At 37.0% G+C, this 21,721-nt stretch overlaps 1 long non-coding RNA gene across 1 annotated transcript; it reads left to right on the plus strand.

Annotated features, from left to right (window-relative positions):
* Nucleotides 1–6,195: 6,195 nt before the first annotated feature.
* On the plus strand, nt 6,196–12,613 carry LOC138891186 (uncharacterized). The gene is made up of 2 exons (XR_011407516.1): nt 6,196–7,316; nt 11,659–12,613. It is a non-coding gene; the product is annotated as an uncharacterized lncRNA (long non-coding RNA).
* The last annotated feature ends 9,108 nt before the right edge of the window (nt 12,614–21,721 follow it).

Consider the following 21,721-nt stretch of genomic DNA (forward strand, 5'->3'; position numbering starts at 1 on the left):
TTCTGATCAATCGGCAAAGCGGTTCAAAATGGGAGGATGGAGTTATTTGGACCTGATACAACAAAATGAGAAGAATAAAATGAGAGAGTCTTATTAGTGAAAACCCACACGGGCACCGTAAGGCGACGGTAAGCAGAGAAAATCAAATGAGAAGTCTTGTTAATGAACACCCACACGGGCACTATAAGGAGATGGTAAGAAATGAAATGAAAATGCCAGCTCGTGAAAACCCGCAAAGGGCGCCCATGATCAAAAATGAGATCCTCACAACCACCGTCATCAACAGAGTCCTAGCATGGTTCCTTGGTATTCAAGGCAAAGTTGTGATGAATTTTTGAGAGTCGGACGGTTTACACAGATCATGCATCCAGTCCAAAAGGCATGTCATGTTCATTGAAGTTCGTATGTACTCCAGATAAGTCCTTCTCTCCTTTTCCCGAAATGGACACTTCTAGTTTTTAAACTCTTTCTCCATTCAATTATTTGTTTCTCTTTGAATCCCTTTTGGTCTAACACTGTTCCAAAACCAAGACAAAGAAAGATTGGCAAGACTGATTTACAGGGCTTTCGTTTGATACACGCTAATGTGCAAAAGGCACCCAGCCTCAGCAGGTGCATCAAGTCGACCTCGACTGGCCATGGCGGCCGATGCTCAGGAATCAAAACTCTTGGAAGGAGAAAATCAAATTAAAGCGCCTATAAAGGCAATTGAAGTTGAAAGGGTTGAGTTTCACATGGCTAATCGCCTCAGCAAAGTCGAAGAAACCAAGGTACCCCCAAATGCTCTAAAATTGAAGTTGGAAGAAAGAAGACATAAAAGAAAGGCCTACAAAGGCAAAATAAAGTTGGAAAGGTTAAGTCCCACGCGACTAGCCATTGCAGTTAGGTTTGAGGATAAAAAAAAAATCCCTGATGCTCCGAAAAAAAAGAAAAAAAAAACAACAATTGATTGAGCCTGAACTACGTTTGACTTGATTCCAAAAGGATACGTAGGCAGCCTCTCCCTGAGGTTCAGTCACACCAACAATAAAATCCCATTTACCCTGAAATTGAAACCGGGGCACGTCAAACGGTTTAAAAGTCGTAGTATCATCTACCTCTCTTTACCAAGCACAACCCTTCAGATCAATTACCAAAGGTAGCGGGAAGCCAAGAAGCGTCACGAATGGAGACCGGCACACTCTAAATTGAGAGAAATAAAATGAGAGAGTCTCGACGGTGAAAACCTACGGGCACCGCGAGGCGACGGGAGTAGAGAAACCAAAATGAGAGAGCTTGTTTAGTAAAAACTCGCAAAGAATGCTATCAAGCGACGACAGGAAGAGAAATGAGAGAGGTCGACTAGCGAAAACCCGTAAAAGGCGCTGTTGGCCAAAAAGATGACTCCGCCCCAGGAAGTCTCGGCAAAATTCCATCGGTTTGAAACACAGACCCATTTTGGTTCGGGAGGAAATGCAAGTTCATTGAAGGTCAGGCGTCCAATCCAAAGAGCATGTCATGTCCATTTAAAGTCAGCATTGTCTTCCTCAGATAAGTCTTTTTCGTCCCGAAAGGGACACTTCTTTTCTGAAGTTTGCTTTCTCCTTTCTTTGTTTTTCTTCGATTCCCTCTCATTTTTTAACCCTGAGTTCCAGATATACCGGAAAGGATAGGTGGCAGGTTTGGTTTCACGAAATTCCGTTTCACGAAGGAAAATGCCTCGTTTCGTTGGTACGTTTGTCCAAACCTGATGAATCATGATGTTTGACTGCATTTAAAAAAAAGAGAGAAATTTCCCCAGCAAGTCCGCCTTGTACAAATACCCATAGAACTTCCCATGTACAAATCCCCACAGAACTTCCCTTTGTACAAATCCCCACAGAGCCTCCCTTTGTAAAAAATTCCCCAGCGAGCTTTCCCAACAAATCCTTGCAAGTCCGCTTTGCAACAAATCCCCGGCAAGTCCGCCTTGTACAAATCCCCACAGAGTATCCCCAGTAAAATCCCCGTTGAGGATCTCCAAGCAAAACGGGATACAAAAAGAGCCTTACAAGGCAAATCATCACGGAATTTGGAAATACAAGCCTGAGCAGTCCAAAAGGGTTTCGCCATTTGAATCCAATCAATGGCAGGATTTCTCAATAGAAATAAGGACGCAACAAAGCAATGGGAACAATCAAGGTCACTGAACCAACCGCCATTTCCAAACTAACAATTGTTCTTTGTTTGAGAAGTTGAAACAGGTATAATCCAAGACAACTGTGCAAGAAGCAGGTGTCACCCAAAGAAAAAGGTACATGAGTACAAGAAACAGTTTGGCAATAAGGAATTCACTCGAAAGGTAAGTTTCCAAGAGATTCCCTTTTATCTTCTACTAAAACAAGAAAATTCAAAAAAAGAGGTCAGTTAGTATCCTCGAACTTTGTCCCCAGCCAGTCAGCATTAGGGTTTTAAACCCTAAACTGAACTTTTTCCATTCAGTCAGCATTAGTGTTTTAAACCCTAAACTGAACTCTTTCCATTCAGTCAGCATTATGGTTTTAAACCCTAAACTGAACTCTTCCCTTTAGTCAGCATTAGGGTTTTAAACCCTAAACTGAACTTTTCCATTTAGTCAGCATTAGGGTTTTAAACCCTAAACTGAACTTTTCCTTTAGTCAGCATTAGGGTTTTAAACTCTAAATTGAACTCTTCCCTTTAGTCAGCATTAGGGTTTTAAACCCCAAACTGAACTTTTCCATCTAGTCAGCATTAAGGTTTTAAACCCTAAACTGAACTTTTTCTTTAGTCAGCATTAGGGTTTTAAACCCTAAACTGAACTTTTTCCATTCAATCGGCATTAGGGTTTTAAACCCTAAACTGAACTTTTCCAATTAGTCAGCATTAGGGTTTTAAACCCAAAACTGAACTTTCTCCATGTAGTCAGCATTAGGGTTTTAAACCCTAAACTGAACATTTTCCATTCAGTCGACATTAGGGTTTTAAACCCTAAACTGAACTTTTCCATTTAGTCAGCATTAGGGTTTTTAAACCCTAAACTAAACTCTTTTCCTTCAGTCAGCATTAGGGTTTTAAACCCTAAACTAAACTCTTTTTCCTTTAGTCAGCATTAGGGTATTAAACCCTAAACTGAACCTTTTCCTTTAGTCAGCATTAGGGTTTTAAACCCTAAACTGAACTCTTTCCTTTAGTCAGCATTAGGGTTTTAAACCCTACACTGAACTCTTCCCTTTAGTCAGCATTAGGGTTTTAAACCCCAAACTGAACTTTTCCATCTAGTCAGCATTAAGGTTTTAAACCCTAAACTGAACTTTTTCTTTAGTCAGCATTAGGGTTTTAAACCCTAAACTGAACTCTTTCCTTCAGTCAGCATTAGGGTTTTAAACCCTAAACTGAACTTTCCCTTTAGTCAGCGTTAGGGTTTTAAACCCTACACTGAACTTTTCCCATTTAGTCAGCATTAGGGTTTTAAACCCTAAACTGAACTCTTTCCTTCAGTCAGCATTAGGGTTTTAAACCCTAAACTGAACTTTTCCCATTTAGTCAGCATTAGGGTTTTAAACCCTAAACTGAACTCTTTCCTTCAGTCAGCATTAGGGTTTTAAACCCTAAACTGAACTTTTTCCCTTTAGTCAGCGTTAGGGTTTTAAACCCTAAACTGAACTTTTCCCATTTAGTCAGCATTAGGGTTTTAAACCCTAAACTGAACTCTTTCCTTCAGTCAGCATTAGGGTTTTAAACTCTAAACTGAACTTTCCCTTTAGTCAGCGTTAGGGTTTTAAACCCTACACTAAACTTTTCCCATTTAGTCAGCATTAGGGTTTTAAGCCCTAAACTGAACTCTTTCCTTCAGTCAGCATTAGGGTTTTAAACCCTAAACTGAACTTTTCCCATTTAGTCAGCATTAGGGTTTTAAACCCTAAACTGAATTTTCCCTTTAGTCAGCATTAGGGTTTTAAACCCTAAACTGAACTTTTCCTTTAGTCAGCATTAGGGTTTTAAACCCTAAACTGAACTCTTTTCCATTCAGTCAGCATTAGGGTTTTAAACCCTAAACTGAACTTTTCCTTTAGTCAGCATTAGGGGTTTAAAACCCTAAACTGAACTCTTTTCCATTCAGTCAGCATTAAGGTTTTAAACCCTAAACTGAACTTTTCCATTCAGTTAGCATCAGGCTTTTAAACCCTAAACTGAACTTTTTCATTCAGTCAGCATTAGGTTTTAAACCTTGAATTGAACTCTTTTCCATTCAGTCAGCATTAGGGTTTTAAACCCTAAACTGAACTTTTCCATTCAGTCAGCATCAGGGCTTCAACCCTAAACTGAACTTTTTCCAGTTAGTCAGCATTAGGGCTCCAACCCTAAACTGAACTTCTTTCCATTTAGCCAGCATTAGGGTTTTCAACCCTGAACTGAGCATTGTCTATTAGTTAGCATTGGGGGTCCAACCCTGAACTGAACTTTTCCCTTCAGTCAGCATCAAGGCTCCAACCCTGAACTGAACTCTTTCCATTCAGTCAGCATCAGGGCTTCAACCCTGAACTGAACTCTTTCCATTTAGTCAGCATTAGGGCTCCAACCCTAAACTGAACTTTTTCCAGTTAGTCAGCATTAGGGCTCCAACCCTAAACTGAACTTCTTTCCATTTAGCCAGCATTAGGGTTTTCAACCCTGAACTGAGCATTGTCTGTTAGTCAGCATTGGGGTTCCAACCCTGAACTGAACTTTTCCTTTCAGTCAGCATCAGGGCTCCAACCCTGAACTGAACTCTATCCATTCAGTCAGCATCAGGGCTCCAACCCTGAACTAAACTTTTTCCATTCAGTCAGCATTAGGGCTCCAACCCTGAACTGAACTTTTTCCATTTAGCCAGCATTAGGGCTCCAACCCTAAACTGAGCATTCTTACCTTGTGGCAATATTAGTGATCCAATCCCGGAGTTGGCATTTTGTAGACTGAAATTTTCCAATCCCTTCATCAATTCTATAAACTTCCCGGCAATTAACCCTGAACTGAGCATTGTCTGTTAGTCAGCATTGGGGTTCCAACCCTGAACTGAACTTTTCCTTTCAGTCAGCATCAGGGCTCCAACCCTGAACTGAACTCTTTCCATTCAGTCAGCATCAGGGCTCCAACCCTGAACTAAACTTTTTCCATTCAGTCAGCATTAGGGCTCCAACCCTGAACTGAACTTTTTCTATTTAGCCAGCATTAGGGCTCCAACCCTAAACTGAGCATTCTTACCTTGTGGCAATATTAGTGATCCAATCCCGGAGTTGGCATTTTGTAGACTGAAATTTTCCAATCCCTTCATCAATTCTATAAACTTCCCGGCAATTAACTCCCGAAATTTTCCTAGTGAAACTGGGGCAGAAAATTTCGTTTGTTTGTTTTTCCCTGCAGGTCTAGCCTCGAGGCGCATGGATCGAGACAACCCACGAGATGAGTCTCAACCCAGAATAAAGAAAAGAAGAAAAAGAAGAAAAAAGAGCAAAAGAAAAAAGGAAGATGTTCCCACATATTGGAACAAACAAATGGCAGGTCGCTCAAAAATTGGATCAAATTCCCGAGCTCCGCCAATCCCGTTTCATTCAATACTGCAAAAATAAACAAGCGCCTACAACTTGTAAGCATCAAGATTCGGATCGAAGTCTACAAGTAGAATCAGCTAATACCCAAGATCAAGTTGCAAAAGAATTATAGATAGGAATCTTGTAACTCGTAGCTGATAGGCTTAGTTAGTCTTTTTAATTTTGATTTTTATGTAATAAATAGGACATCAGACCAGAACTTCGACGGAACCTCGCTCGACTCTCAACCTCGGCACTCCATCACCCCATTCACTTCTGAACTACACATGGCCTGATTCCTTTATAGCCAAGGATATGTAGGCAGCTCAGATACCAGAGCTCAGTCACATTCTCCTTTCTTCTTTCTTTTGGTCTCCTTGAATAAGGGTCGGGTCAAAAACCTGTCTAGTCATTCTTTGTCTGAAAACTCTTCGCATTTCCAGTCAAAGAGGGGCAGCTGTTGACATGTGATTTTTGTCCCTCCCCAAATCTTTCACATTTTTAGCACGTAAATATTTAATTTAGCCTTAATGTAGCTATTTCAGCTTATTTTGACTTTTTTTACTTTATTTTCGTCACAAAAAAGAAAATTACAAAAAAGATATATAAATTTTAGTTTATTTATTTCTAATAAATTTGGAAAAAATACAAAAATAATACTTTATTTTTATTTTTATATAAATTAAAAAATACAAAAAAAATATATATTTTTTTGTTTTAATTGTCAGTTTGTTTTAATAATTATTCTGCTTACGTAGGATTAATTAAATAAGGTCGTGTTTTTATTCTCGGTTGCGAGGAAAGAATAATATTTGGGTTCAAACGACTCATTTTAGGCCTAATTTTCGGACCTAGCCCAAAATATTTTCAGCCGAGACGCACATGACAACACATAACTCACACATGCTAGCACATGAACACAACACATAACTCACACATGCTAGCACATGAACACAACAGACAACTCACACATGCTAGCACATGAACACAACACATAACTCACACATGCTAGCACATGAACACAACACACAACTCACACATGCTAGCACATGAACACAACACACAACTCACACATGCTAGCACATGCACACAACCCACACATGGTCTTCAATATTATCCATTAAAACCCAAATAAAAACACACACGGGAGAGGACCTTAGACACCAGCCCCCTCTCCTATCTTCTTCTTCTTCTTCAAACCACCCAACCACTACCCATTTTTCTGGCAAAAGAACACCCCCTCCCAAAAATGCGGACATGGTATACCTTCGATATACACTCAATATACCGCGGATATACACGGGCAGAACACCCCCTCCCTAACGTATCTCCTTCTTTCTTTCTTCTCAAACCAGAAAACAACTAACTTTTCACCATCAAAACCAGCCTTGAAGCTCCAGTAATTCAGCCATCAAAATCAGTTCAAAACACATCAAAACAAGCTTGAAAATAGCTCCGTTTCTTCAGTCAAAACGACCTCTAAAATAGCAGCAAAAACCTGTTGCAAACAGCCATAAAATCCACCCCTAACACCACCAAAAAATGAGCCAAAAGATCTGCTAAAATCGGCTAAAAGAAATCGGAACAGATGCGTTTGGATTTTCGTCGCCGGTCGAAGTCGCTAGTCCGGGTTTCCGTTTGAGTCTCCTTCTAGTCCGTATGGTTTTGCTTGGCTTTATTTCGTTTTGGAGTAACGATTGTTGAGCTGTATCCATTTCATGAAGAAGGTTGTCTTCTCAGTCTATTGATAGAATATTCATATCAAAGGTTCATTTCCTCTAATTTCTTGTTTGCATTAGATGAATGTTTCAGTTTTGATTTAGATCTGTCTAAATGTTTTACTATTGTTTCTTTTGTTTCTGTTTTGATTTATGTGTGTTTGATTAGAATTATTTTCTCAAGTCACTAAATGAAAGCTAGATTCGTTTGAATTGGTAGATGTTATTAATCAAGTTTCGTTGATTAGGTGCAATTAATAAATCATTGTGATTACGGGTACGGTTCCCGTGACGTAGTTGTGATGCTTAATTTCTAAATTTCGGGGGTGCATCTCATGTAACCCGATTATAATGGCTCTAGATAATCTTAGTGAATAAATTAGGATTATTTTTTTTGATAGAGACAAAACAAAAAAAATAAAAATCATAGTTGCTTTTAGGCTTGCCCTTTTAAAAATAAAATGAGTCGAGCCTCGCCCAATAAAATGCACAAACTGCGGGGCCCTCATAAATGTATATACTAAAAATACTCAGAATTTGGGATGGGCTGTTCAGCGAATTTCGCAGCCTTCCTCAAAGATAATAACGCGTTAGACTCTTTAGGCGCGATTTTAATTAAATTACATTCTTAAATTCGGGTGCGCATTTATGTGACCCAAATCCAAATCTCAATGGAGTCAGAATGTATTAACAACCACGGGTGCATTGATTGCGACGTGGTTCGAGATGCATTTTCACGACGTTGCAATTCTATTAAAAAATAATAATAAAAGCGGTTTAAACTTAATAAAAGCACACAAGTTATAACATGTATTAAAATCAAATATTTAGCCATTATAACAATTTAAGCGACCGTGCTAGAACCACGGGATCCGTGGGTGCCTAACACCTTCCCTCGGGTCAACAGAATTCCTTACTTAGAATTTCTGGTTCGCAGACTTCATTTGGAAAGTCGAAAATTTCCTCGATTTGGGATTCAAGATAAATCGGTGACTTGGGACACCAAAAGCCAAACCTTTCCCAAGTGGCGACTATGAATTAAATAAATAATCCCATTTCGAATATTGTCACTTAAATTGGAAAAACTCCCTCGCGCATTTAACCCTTCGGGGCGGGCGCGCAAAAAGGAGGTGTGACAAAGGGCATAACAAATGACCGTGGGTACTCCAGCCAGACAACATTCCATAAGCTAGAAAGTCATTTATAGTCCACATAAGTGCAGCTCGCATTTGAAAATTTTGTTTCTTATAAGAATCATAAGTCTCAACCCCGTCAACCCATAATTATTTCAATTCATCAATGAGAGGTTATAAGTATAAGTCTATATTCTTTCCGGGGCTTTTTGGACCAGGAATGAGAAGACTTAAGAACATATACGGGCTACTCATGCACATTCCAGGTGGAAGATTGTATGGTGTGATGATTGCTGGCCAACAAGAATAAGGATGGGCCATCTGCCCATAAGGACTAAACCCATCAGCTGCAAGTCCAAGCCTAATATTTCGAGGCTCAACTGCAAAGTCAGGATGGTATTGATCAAACTTTTTCCATGCCTCTCCATCACTTGGATGACTCATTACCCCAGGTTCTCGACGAGATTTTCGGTGCCATATCATATGTTCAGCGGTCTTTGATGACATATATAACCTCTGCAATCTCGGAGTTATAGGAAAGTAGCGTAGTACTTTATATGGAACATCTTTTTGCCTTCCATTGCCTCCTTTCTTAGGCTTATAGCGTGGTTTACCACACTTTGGACAATTTATTTTGTCTTTGTTATCCTTGTAATATAGGATACAACTTGTCTCACATACATCTATCTTTTCATATCCTAGCCCAAGTTTGGCAACCATTTGTTTAGTCCTATAGTAATCATTAGGTAACTTAGCATCTTCGGGTAAGATCTCCTTCAGAAATAGCAAAATTTGGTTATAGCAATTGTCACTCATGTTAAACTCGAACTTAATGTTTAGCAACCTGCACACCACTGACAGCGTAGAATGATTAACACATCCATTAAACAATGGCTCTTCTGAAGCTTTTAGCATATCAAAAAATTCTTGAGCATTTCGATTAGGAGGTTGTTCTTCTTCATCATCCAAATCAAATCCATCACTTTCAAAGTTGAAACTAGGACCAATTGCATCTAAGACCATAGTGCGATACGGATTTACTGTCGTTCTGTCAGGACCTATTTCACTTTCTGTATTAGCACTAAATTGAGGCCTAGAAATTGGTACAAAAGGCTCCCCATGTGATTCCCATTGATAATAGTTAGGCATTAAACCGTTCATGTACAGATGTGCTTTAACATCATGAGGTTCAAGAAATCCACTAATGTTTTGACATCTTGAACACGGACACCTTATACTTCCATTAGAAACGAAGTCATGTTGCATTAATGCAAACCTTACAAATTCGTGCACACCTTCTATGAAGGCAGAAGTTACTCCTTTTCGACTTTGCACTAGTCTATTATACATCCAGATACGATCAACTCTAAAAGAACTCATGCTTCCTATCTAACAAACAATGACAAAACACTATTTTTAGTGCTTAATAATATAATAGTTAGTTAATACTCAAAGTAAATGAGATCCAAATCTTCTTATATTCTTAGTTCACCAATTTAAGCAGATCGACAATACCACAAATAGCTAAGTGAGAAAGATTCAGAATAACCATTTAATTAAGAGGAAAAAACACTTAGATTTTCTTTAAAACAAATAGTAGAAGTTGGATCTGTTTTCTATTTGACACATATTTGTAAGTGAAATTTACTATCTCACATCAATTTTGTTTGCTAGTAAACCTAGAAAAGTCACATATACTTCTTTTTCTTTCCAGTCATATATTACAAGTATAAAATTGTATTAATTGCATTCTTCTTCACTTATCATGTTTCCCTCGTGTAAATTAATTTTACTTGGTTTACAATAGTAGAAATAATTCTTCATTATTTTCCTCTCAAATCCAGAAATAGTTGTTCAATAGAGAAATATAAGGACAAAAAATTTATAATTAGCAAAAACCAAACAAAACATACAAGTAGAAACAATTTACACTACTGAAAGTTCAATTTCTATATATATGATAGGAACATAAATCATTGGGGTAATTGCTATCTCTTAGTTTCAGATTTAACATAAAATTAAACAATGACAAGAGTTCCTGGTGCGAGAAAGGTACTGATGAACACTCACAATAAATTAAACACTCACAAAAGACCTCTTTGCACAGATGCGTTAGGTATAGGAGAAATTCTTACCTTCATGGAAGCTTACAAGCGGCAGCGATAATTAGCGTTCTTCCTTCACTGAATTGGAAGATGATCGTTGAGGGTTTAGAGGGATGAAGAGATGTGGAAGAGTGCGTGGGCGTTTAGCGAATTTTAAGGAGTTGCGAATTTGAAGGAGTTGAGATACAATAGTCCAATTAAAATAAGATTACCAAGTTAAGCGTTAACTTTACAATTTTAAGGAAAAAGGTTGCCTTTAAGATTTCAATCAAAAGCCCTAAGACGGATCTTTAGGGATTTCAATCAAAAGTCCAAACATGGATATAAAACTCTTATTACCACTATTATTATTATTATTATTAATTTGCTAGAGACAAGCTTGGATTCCTCCCTAGCTAAACAACAAAATTTGACAAAAAACATTAGCGCCATGTTAGAATTTCCCACGAAACCTTAGCTACTTTTTAGCTAGGGATTAGCCAGGGAATGTAATCCTAGTTAAAAGATAATCTTTCCGCAAAATTATTAGCGCCAAAATAAAATTCCCGCTAAAATTTGGCTATAGATTAGCTAAGGAGTCTTTCCTAGCTAGCGCATTGCTAGGGATTCGCTATGGACTGTGTCCCTAGCTAAACTATGATCTTTTGGAAAAATAAATTTAGCGCCAAATTAGAATTCCCGCTAAAAATTAGCTATAAATTTGGCTAGGAAAAAATTTGTAGCTATCATTTAGCAAGGAATAGTCCCTAGCTAATTCCTAGCTATTTTATGACTAAATTTTTAATCAAAAAATTTTGCAAGGAAATTGGACTTCTCTAGCTACATCCCTAGCGTATATTAGCTAGGGAATTGAATTCCCACGCTAAATTCCGATGCTAATCGCATGTTCTCTTGTAGTGTAATGACCCGAAGTGCTTCAACAGTAGGAGACGAGTCCAATTTCTCACGTGTTTGATTGGATCATAACATAAAATATCAAATGTACAAAAAAAAAACATAAATATAATGCAAGTGAGTTTTTGGAACTCTCAACTTGTTCAAAGTGTTATATTCAACTCAGCTTTCTTAATACATCTATTATTGTACATGTGTTGTAGTCTCAAAAAATAAAGACGATCCGGCTAATTAATGCTTGTTTGTTCCTTCTACCTAGCTAGGAGTCTAATACATGAGCAGTTGGCATCTCATAGCGACAAATAGGGCAACGATGACTCTTCTCCAACCAGGTCGTAATGCATTCTCCATGAAACATGTGGGAGCAAGGCATGCACAAAATCTTCCTCTCCTTCCCGAGTTCTTCAAAACAGATGACACAGTCATCATTTATACGTTCATCTTCATCGATCTCCATTCTCTCTGGCAGCTCCATGATGGATGACTTACGAGCAGGTACCGTCCCGTTGAAGCGCGGTGACAATCCTTCCAACAAACTCCTCTCATCAGAATAATGGTCAATGACTAAAGTTAAAGAAACGAACACCTTCAAGATACGGCGACCTTTGTTAGACTCATCATCAACAATTTCACGTACTTTGCCTATCATATCACGGATGACGACGTGGCGATAATTCCTATCAAACTCCTCACCCCAGTTGTTGAGATTTGATTGCATGGCACTGTAGAACATGTCATATGACATGTATACAAAAGGGGGCAGTGTGAGATCACGAAGTGAATTGATATGGCTTCGCTCTCCTTGGAATTGTGCAGGTTCATGGGGTGCTGGTCTATACCAAAATTGTTCATCAGTGTTAAGGTGAAACTGAATGGCTAAAGTGGGTAAAGAAGAAGGAGAAATAGTAGTATTATTACTCCTATCGTTATTGATTTGTGATACTTGATGCCGAATTAGGAGGCCTCCAATCGAGCAGGGATGGCGGTATTCGATTTCAGACTCCATATTCGAAAGATTTGAGATGGGAAACCTAGCAAGTGGTCGATCACTTCTCAACCTAGATACTCTCTCTATATAAATCTAGAAGCAAATCCTAGACCAACTCCGCTTAGGATTCCATTGTTTGCTTAATTGTGCCCCAAGTAACACCGGAAATTCAAAAATAGCCAGATTTACAACTGGTCGTTCAAAAATAGTCCAGTTTTAAAAGTAATCGAAATTTAGCCATTTTTCATGTAAAGATAAATCTGAGCGAAAACACTGTTCAAAACCTGGAAATACGCCGGTATATTATACTGGAGTTCCAGCATATCCAGCATATTATACTGGAGTTCCAGGATAAGTATGCTGGAACTCTAGCATAATATGATGGAGTTCCAGCAAGTATAATTGTCCAGTGTAATATTTGGAGTTAGAAGCACCGGTGCTAGAGTCTCCAGTATATTATACTTGAGTCAGCAAAGTATACCGGTCCAGCATAATATGCTGGAGTTCATACACAGGTGCACCAAACTCTAGTATATTATGCTGGATCAGTCTTTGTTGCAGCAAAATAGTGGCTATTTTTCATTGACTTCGTAAACGCCGACTATTTTTGAATGACTAGTCCGAAAACTAGCTATACCGTGCTATTTTTACACAATATTCTGTCCCAAGTAACACCAATCAAAAATTGTGCCCCAAGTAAATCGGAATCCCTTTTCCCTTAATTGGAACAAGGATTAGTTGAAATTAATTAATTATTATTATTTTTAATTTTAAAAAAAATTATTTGAGCAATTTTTGATGACGATATATATATATATACCCAGTCAATTGATTGTGTCGCTATTAATTGTTCCTATAATACTAGAAACAGGGGTATCATTTCCGCTAGAGACCACATAAATAATAGATCGATCCAGGCAAGACATTTTTACGGTTATACTTATACAAATACGACATTAAGGTAAAACAAAAGATCTAAAACTGAAGTGTTTTCCAATTATAGAAAGTTTGACATTATTTTTTGAATAAAGCAGCAAAAAGAAATAGTAACATATAAAATGGAACAAATTAAAGGGACTACGTAATTAGAATTGACAACTGAACATGCTTTTTGTTTTTAATATAAGTTCAAGACTAGCTATCCTTAATTTATGAGCTTGTAAATCTAAGTTAAGGATTACTTGTCCTTAACTATTCCGATAACCTCCCTACTTCGACGACCCTCCTCCATTTTTTCAGACAACTTGCAGCTCCCACTCTCTTCTTCACACTCACCTTTTTAAATTACATACTTACTTTTCCTCAATCTTTATCCTAACAAGAAAAGTCCTAAAGATCGAGCATAACAGTTGCTTGCAAGAATTTTATGTGGGATGGAAAACCGCTGACAAAGAATAGACTATAGCCAAGTTACAGCTCATGAAAATCCGACGCTTTCACTCACGCTGTTTGAGAAGGAAAAGAGATAGAAGAAAGGGCAATACCATTTTTTCATATTAATTTTAATAGATTAGTAGCTATTTTTGCTCAGCATTAAAAATGGTGGATAAAAAATAAATAACACTTTAAAAAGTGGCTACCCCACGTAATTTTTACACAATTAGAGTCTCCTGCTAGATTGTTCAAGTGTATGGGTCGTTTTCTACTTATACAATTTTTGGACAATCGTCACACCTTGACCCAAGGCCGGCTCAACGGATCTCGTGGCTAAAGGAATATAAATTGCATGGGCGCCATATTTGGTCGCCCCTTTTTAACTTATTCCCGTTTTATTTTTCGTTTGCAATCGTACCCATTTTTTTTGTTAAAAGCGTTTTAAAAAGACGATTTTGCCCTTCTTTAATAAAAGACTATTGACAAACTGCAGGATTAAAACTTTAGCATGTTTAGGCTGAAGTTTTAGCAAATGAACTAAAAAACTTCAGCTTGTTTAGACTGAAGTTTCGGATAAAACTCAGGACAAAACTCTAGACTGTGTTACAAAACTTCAGCATGTTTTGGTATGAAGTTTTAGCAAATGAACTAAATAACTTCAGCATGCATTAGCAAAAACTCTTCAGAAAATTACATACTACAAGACAAAATCTTAAGCATGTTTAGTCTGAAGTTTTAGCAAATTAACTAAATAACTTCAGCATGTTTAGTCTGAAGTTTTAAAAATAAACTAAATAACTTTGGCATGTACGTTTTGTCTGAAGTTTTAGCAAATGAACTAAATAACTTCAGCTTGTATAAGCAAAAACTCATTAGAAAATTACACACTGCACGACAAAAACCTAAGCATGTTTAGTCTGAAGTTTTAGCGAATGAACTAAAAAACTTAGGCATGTTTAGTCTGAAGTTTTAGCAAATGAATTAAAAAACTTAAGCATGTTTAGTCTGAAGTTTTAGCAAGTGAACAAAAGAATTAAGCATGTTTAGTCTGAAGTTTTAGCAAATGAACTAAATAACTTCAGCATGTTTAGACTAAAGTTTCGGATAAAAATATGACAAAACTGTAGACCGCGGGATAAATAACTTCAACATGCATTAGCATGAAGTTTTAGCTTCAATGTGAAACAACTCCATGCTATATTAGCATGAAGTTTTAGATTCAACTTAAAATAACTTCATGCAAGTGTAAATCTGAAGATAAATCTGGATAAGTTTATGGTTTTTTGATAAAGCTGCTGAGAGGAGAGGAGGAGATTCACGAATGAGGTTGCAGATCACGCGATTAATGCGTGATACATGTGTTATATCTTTTGTCAGGGATATAATTGTCATATTATTACAGACTTTTTGTCAGCTGTTTACCAAATCAATAATTTTTAAAAATAGGGTATAGGTTAAAAGGTGGCACAAATATAAGGTACGACTGCAAATTCTCCGCTAAAGGCGAAATCATATATATATATATATGTAGAGAGAGGGGGGGAGGGGGAGAAGAGAAAGAATAAAGTGGTGGATTATCGGATGTTGAGATCCGAAATTCAAACTGAAAAGTTTGATTTGGCTATCATCACAAACAAGAAAATGAACATAGCGTAATAATTTAAGTATTAAGCATTGACAACTTCAAAAATATTTATACCTTCTGTTCAACCTAACGATAATTGTCGTTCATTATATTAAGCAGCACTCATTAGTGAATATTTCAAATAAATTGTAAATAACCTAATATAATATGTTGAATTACACTAAAGAAAATCGGTGCATGAATCCTTTTGTATTCATGCAGTTTTACAGAAAATTGTAAACAAAATTCATTATATTGTCAATGTATATAACTTAATTCCTATATAAAATATTCCGTATTTCTTGATATGGTACTAGAGCCACAACCATCCAACTTTTTAGAGCCGCATATCACGTTATCCTCGCTCCAAATGTTAAACTCCTAGCATGTGTGAAGCTATAGTCTTACATAGGCCAAGTGTACATGATTGTTGTCTCCTTATATAGTTTTGGACAATCCTCAAAATTTGAGCTAATTTTCAAAGTGAATTAGGCGCAACGTCTGTTTTTCTTTTAACATTAAATTTTCAGTATATCTATTGTGTAATGATCCCAGACGGTCGTTTCGAAAGTTATAGCCTAGTTTTCCCATTTCCCGCTTCTTTTGTGTTCTTCGGCTGTATTTTGACTTACCGGGTTAGTTGGTTCAGGTCTGGAGTGGTTTTGAAGTAAATTCAGACACTTAGTCTCTCTTGTAAAGGCTTAAGTTAGGAAAGTTGACCGGCTATTGACTTATGTGTAAACGACCTTAGATTTGAATTTTGATGGTTCCATTAGCTCCTTTAGGTGATTTTGGACTTAGGAGCGCGTCCGGAATGTGATTTGAAGGTCCGTGATAGAATTAGGCCTGAATTGGCGAAAGTTGAAATTTTGGCAATTTTGGCTGGCAGTAGAAATTCTGATATCGGGGTCGGAATAGAATTTCAAAAGTTTGAGTAGGTTCGTGGTGTCATTTATGACTTATGTACAAAATTTGGGTTCATTCAGACGTGATTTGATAGGTTTCGGCATCGTTTGTGAAATTTGAAAGTTTAGAAGTTCTTAGGCTTGAATCCGAGGGTAATTTGGTGTTTTGATATTGTTTTGAGTGATTCGAAGGTTCGAATAAGTTTGTTTGATGTTATGGGATGTGTTGGTATGTTTGGTTGAGGTCCCGAGGGCCTCGGGTGAGTTTTGGGTGGTTAACGGAACATTTTTGGCCTTGAAGAGACTGCGGATAGCTGCTGTATTTTTTTCTTCTACTTTCCTTATACGCGATCGCATGAGTGCATCTGCGATCGCATAGGCTTATTTGGGGCAGATGTGAAGTTGTTCTACGCGATCTCTGAGTTAGGGTCGCAATCCCGTACGTGTGTGATGTAGTGCTTCGCGAACACATGGCCAGTGTCGCGTTCGCGTAGAAAACATTGAGCTGAAAAGGAGCTGAGGTGATTGCTCTACGTGGTCGCGTGAGGCATGTTACGATTGCGTAGGTCTGTGTGGCATAGGTTCGCGAACGTGTGGTGTTTTTCGCGTTCGCATAGAGTAAAAATATGGGCCAGCCTGTTTGTGCTTCATGATCGCGAAGAAGAAAATCTGGACAGACAGTGTTACATTCAAAATCGAGGATTTGAGCCCATTTTTCATATTTTGAGCTAGAGACCACGAATTTGGGCAATTTTTGAAGGCATTTTCAGGGAGTTGATTGGGGTAAGTATTTTTCACTTGATTTTGGTTAAATTCCATGATTGTATCTTGATTTCTATCATCTAAATTGGGAATTGGGGGGGGGGGAATGAAAGAGTTCTTGAGGAAGTAATTTGGGGATTTGAGGGACCAAATAAGGTTGGATTTTGATGAAATTGGTATGGGTAGACTCGTGAGTGAATGGGCTTTCAAATTTTGTAATTTTTGTTGGATTTCGAGATGTGGGCCCGGAGGCCAGGTTTGAGCCGATTTCGGGTTCTTAGTTTAATTTGGTAGTTTTGTTTTTGAAATCATTCCTTTAGCATATATTAATAGTATTGTACTGATTGTGAATAGATTCGGAGCATTTGGAGACCGAGTAGAGGAGCAAGAGAATCGCGGAGTAGAGATTTGATCGGTTTGAGGTAAGTACGATTGTAAATATAGTCCTAAAGGTATGAAACCCCGGATTTTGTGTCATGAGAATATTTTGAGGTGACACACATGCTAGGTAACGAGCGTGTGGGCGTGCATCGTTGGGGATTGTGACTTGGTCCGTTCCGCATCAACTGTAAAGTTGAATTTTACGTTAAAACTACCTGCTTCTTACGTTAAATCAGGCTGGATGCCATGTTTAGGCCTTATGCCAGTGTTGTTTGGACCCTTAGTGGTCTTTTATTGCCATCCTCTCATTATTTTCAATTGGAAATCTATAGTCAGTCATGTTTATACTTATTTACTGCATAACTCAGTCTTTATTACTCCGTTTTGATGCATCATATAAATATTGTTTGGGCTGAATACCTTGTTTTTCTGAGAGCCCGAGAGGCTGGAGACGTCATGACTGAGTGACGCCGAGGGCCTGATTTGTGAGGATATTTATGGGATTGAGATGCACGTCGTAACATGGTTTACTGATTCATGACTGAGTGAGGCTGAGTGCCTGATTGATTTATGCCATGATTGGCTTGCTATAGCGCTTAGGTTGAATGAGCCCCTTTGTAGTCTGCATATCCCAAGTGAGCACATGTACCTATTGAGTACGAGTGCCAAGTGTCAAGTGCTGAGTGACTGGGAGGCATGAGTGATGGTGAGGTTTGCTCGAGGGGCTGTATACGAGCGATATGAGGTTTGCCCGAGAGGTTGCATATGAGTGATGTTTGCCCGAGGGTCTATTTATGATTTCATCATTTTCGCTCACCTTCGCATTGAGCCTTCTTTTGAAAATTGTTGAAAGATACTTTAAAACGATTTTATTGAAACTGGATTTAAACAAGCTGATTTGATTCAAACTATGGTTTTAAAAGCATGCCGTATTTTACTGAGTTTCTGTGATATGAACTTTATTTGCATTACTTCCCGTCACTACTTCTTAGCCTTTATTTACTGAGTTGGCTTACTCACGTTACTCCCTGCTCCTTGTGTGCGGATCCAGGCATTTCTGGTCGCGGTAGCGATTGTTGACTATTCCAATTGCAGATTTTTTTCGGAGATAGCAAGGTAGCTGCCTGACGATCGCAGCCCTATTCTTCTCCCTCTTATCTTCCTTTAGTTTTATTTAGTTATTTTCTAGACTAAGTTAGTCTCGATATTGTCAAACAAACTGTAGTAGATGCTCATGACTAGTGACACCCCGATGTCGGACTTTCTTTTCCGCACTTTTGTTTTGATTTGAACTCCTTTATGAAGGTTTTATATTAAATAGCTTTGGAATTATCTTTGAAGAGCTCGGTCTTAAGAATAAGAAAATGTCTAACAGTTAGAGTCTCATGCTAGATTGTTCAAGTGTATGGGCCATTTTCTACTTATACAATTTTTGGACAATCTATCACACCTTGACCCATGGTTGGCTCAATGGATTTCGTGGCTAAAGGCGTATAAATTGCATGAACGCCTTATTTGATCGCCCTTTTCAACTTATACTCGTTTTGTTTTACAATTTACATCCGTACCCATCTTTTTGTTAAAAGTATTTTAAAAAGACAATTTTGCCCTTCTTTAATAAAAGACTATTGACAAACTGTAGGACAAAAATTTAAACGTGTTTACGCTAAAGTTTTAACAAATGAACTAAAAAACTTCAGCTTGTTTAGACTGAAGTTTGGGAAAAAACTCAGGACAAAATTGTAGACTACGTTAAATTTCAGCATGTTATAGTATGAGGTTTTAGCAAATGAACTAAATAACTTCAGCATGCATTAACAAAAATGCTTTAGAAAATTACACACAGCAAGACAAAAACTTAAGCATGTTTAGTCTGAAATTTTAGCAAATGACTAAATAACTTCAGCATGTTTTGTCTGAAGTTTTAGCAAATGAACTAAATAACTTTAGCATGCATTAGAAAAAACTCATTAGAAAATTACACACTGCAAGACAAAAACTTAAGCATGTCTAGTCTGAAGTTTTAGCAAATGAACTGAAAACTTAAGCATGTCTAGTCTGAAGTTTTAGCAAATGAACTGAAAACTTAAGCATGTTTAGTCTGAAGTTTTAGCAAATGAACTAAAAACCTTAAGCATGTTTAGTTTGAAGTTTTAGCAAATGAACTAAATAACTTCAGCATATTTAGACTAAAAATTCGGATAAAAATCATGACAAAACTGTAGATTGCAGGATAAATAACTTCAGCATGCATTAACATAAAGTTTAAAGTTTTAATATGAAACAACTTCATGCTATATTAGCATGAAGTTTTAGCTTCAACATGAAACAACTTCATGCTACATTAACATGAAGTTTTGGTTTCAACATGAAACAACTTCATGCAAGTGTGATTCTGAAGATGAATCTGGATAAGTTTATGTTTTTTTGATAAAGCTGTTGAGAGGAGAGGGGGATATTCATGAATGAGGTAGCAGATCACATGATTAATGTGTGATGCATGTTTTATATCTTTTGTCAGTAGTATAATTGTCATATTATTACTTTTTTTTTTGTCAGCTGGTTACCAAATCAATAATTTTTAAAAATAGGGTACAGGTTAAAAGGTGGAACAAATATAGGATATGACTGCAAATCCCCCGCTAAAGGCGAAATCATATTGAGAGGCCTTTAAATTTATTTTATAAAATTATATACTAACAAAAAAAATTCTTTCTAAACAACAAATTAATCATTTAAGACCATAAAAAGAAAATTTCAATATATATATATATAAAGAGTAAAGTGGTGGATTATCGGATGTTGAGGTCCGGAACTCAAACTTAAAAGTTTGATTTGGCTATCATCACAAATAAGAAAACGAACATAACATAATAATTTAAGTATTAAGCATTGACAATTTCAAAAATACTTATACCTTCTGTTCAACTTACTGATAATTGTAGTTCATTATATTAAACAACACTCGTTGGTAAATATCTCAAATAAATTGTAAATAACCTAATATAATATGTTGAATTACACTAAAGAAAATCGGTGTATGAATCCTTTTGTGTTCATGCAGTTTTACAAAAAATTGTAAACGAAATTCATTATATTGTCGATTTATATAACTTAGTTCCTATATAAAATATTCCGTATTTCTTGATATGGTACTAGAGCCACAACCATCCAACTTTTTAGAGCCGCATATCACGTTATCCTCGCTCCAAATGTTAAACTCCTAGCATGTGTGAGGCTATAGTCTTACATAGGCCAAGTGTACATGATTGTTGTCTCCCTAAATAGTTTTGGACGATCCTCATAATTTGAGCTAATTTTCAAAGTGAATGAGGCTCAACGTCTATTTTTTTAACATTAAATTTTCAGTATATCGATTGGCTAGTCTAATAAAGACAAAGGTGTTATAAGTGGATTAGGCTCAACGTCTACTTCTTTGAGTCACTTCATTTCCTTTTATAAGAAACATATTGAAGATCGGAGGTGTAGAATTTCACTATTATAGTTAATAACTAGGTAAATTGTCCGCGCTTCGCGCGTTCATGAATGATGTCATTCAATCTCTCCTTTTACTATATTGTCACACAATCTCACCAAAATGTAGAGACTCCTAGCAGGCATTGGATATGTACAAAATAATTTCAATATACATACTTTAGAAGCATGATCGCGCATGAGAAATAAAATAATAAATTTGAATTGTGTTACTACCTGAACATTTAATAAGTGAACACATTAGACATCAATTGTAGTTTTTGTAAATTCTTCTGATTCATTAAAGTAGATACAAAAATATATGAATACGACAAACATCGGTTATGTATTAATTATAGCATAGCCATTTGGGAAAAGTAATAATCTGTATTTTTGGATGGCTTAAGCGCAACTGAACCAGGACGTTTAAAATTATCATCGGGATTGAGAGCTCATTCCATCATGAATCATCAATGGCATAGCTAGTTATCCTGAAGCACAAACATTTTGAATTAATTATAATAAAGTAACTATTTGTAGTATTGTATAAAGTGCATGTCGCAGTTTGGAAAAGAGTAAGAAATACCTCGCGTGTCTCAGCAACTATAGGACATATATTTTAGAATATCTCTTTGCAAACAATATTTTTAATGAATGTAGGATCATGTGCGCCCTCGTCAACATTTAGTATGGTTAATCCTTCTCTTATTGTTAATCGGGAGCCACCACATATAATTGATCATGGGTGGATACTTGCTTCCGAAGATACAAGCCGACATGGTTAAGAGATTGTCCTTGACTTTTATTGATTTTC

The sequence above is a fragment of the Nicotiana sylvestris genome, chromosome 1 (assembly GCF_000393655.2).
Source record: "Nicotiana sylvestris chromosome 1, ASM39365v2, whole genome shotgun sequence".
Lineage (NCBI taxonomy): Eukaryota > Viridiplantae > Streptophyta > Magnoliopsida > Solanales > Solanaceae > Nicotiana > Nicotiana sylvestris.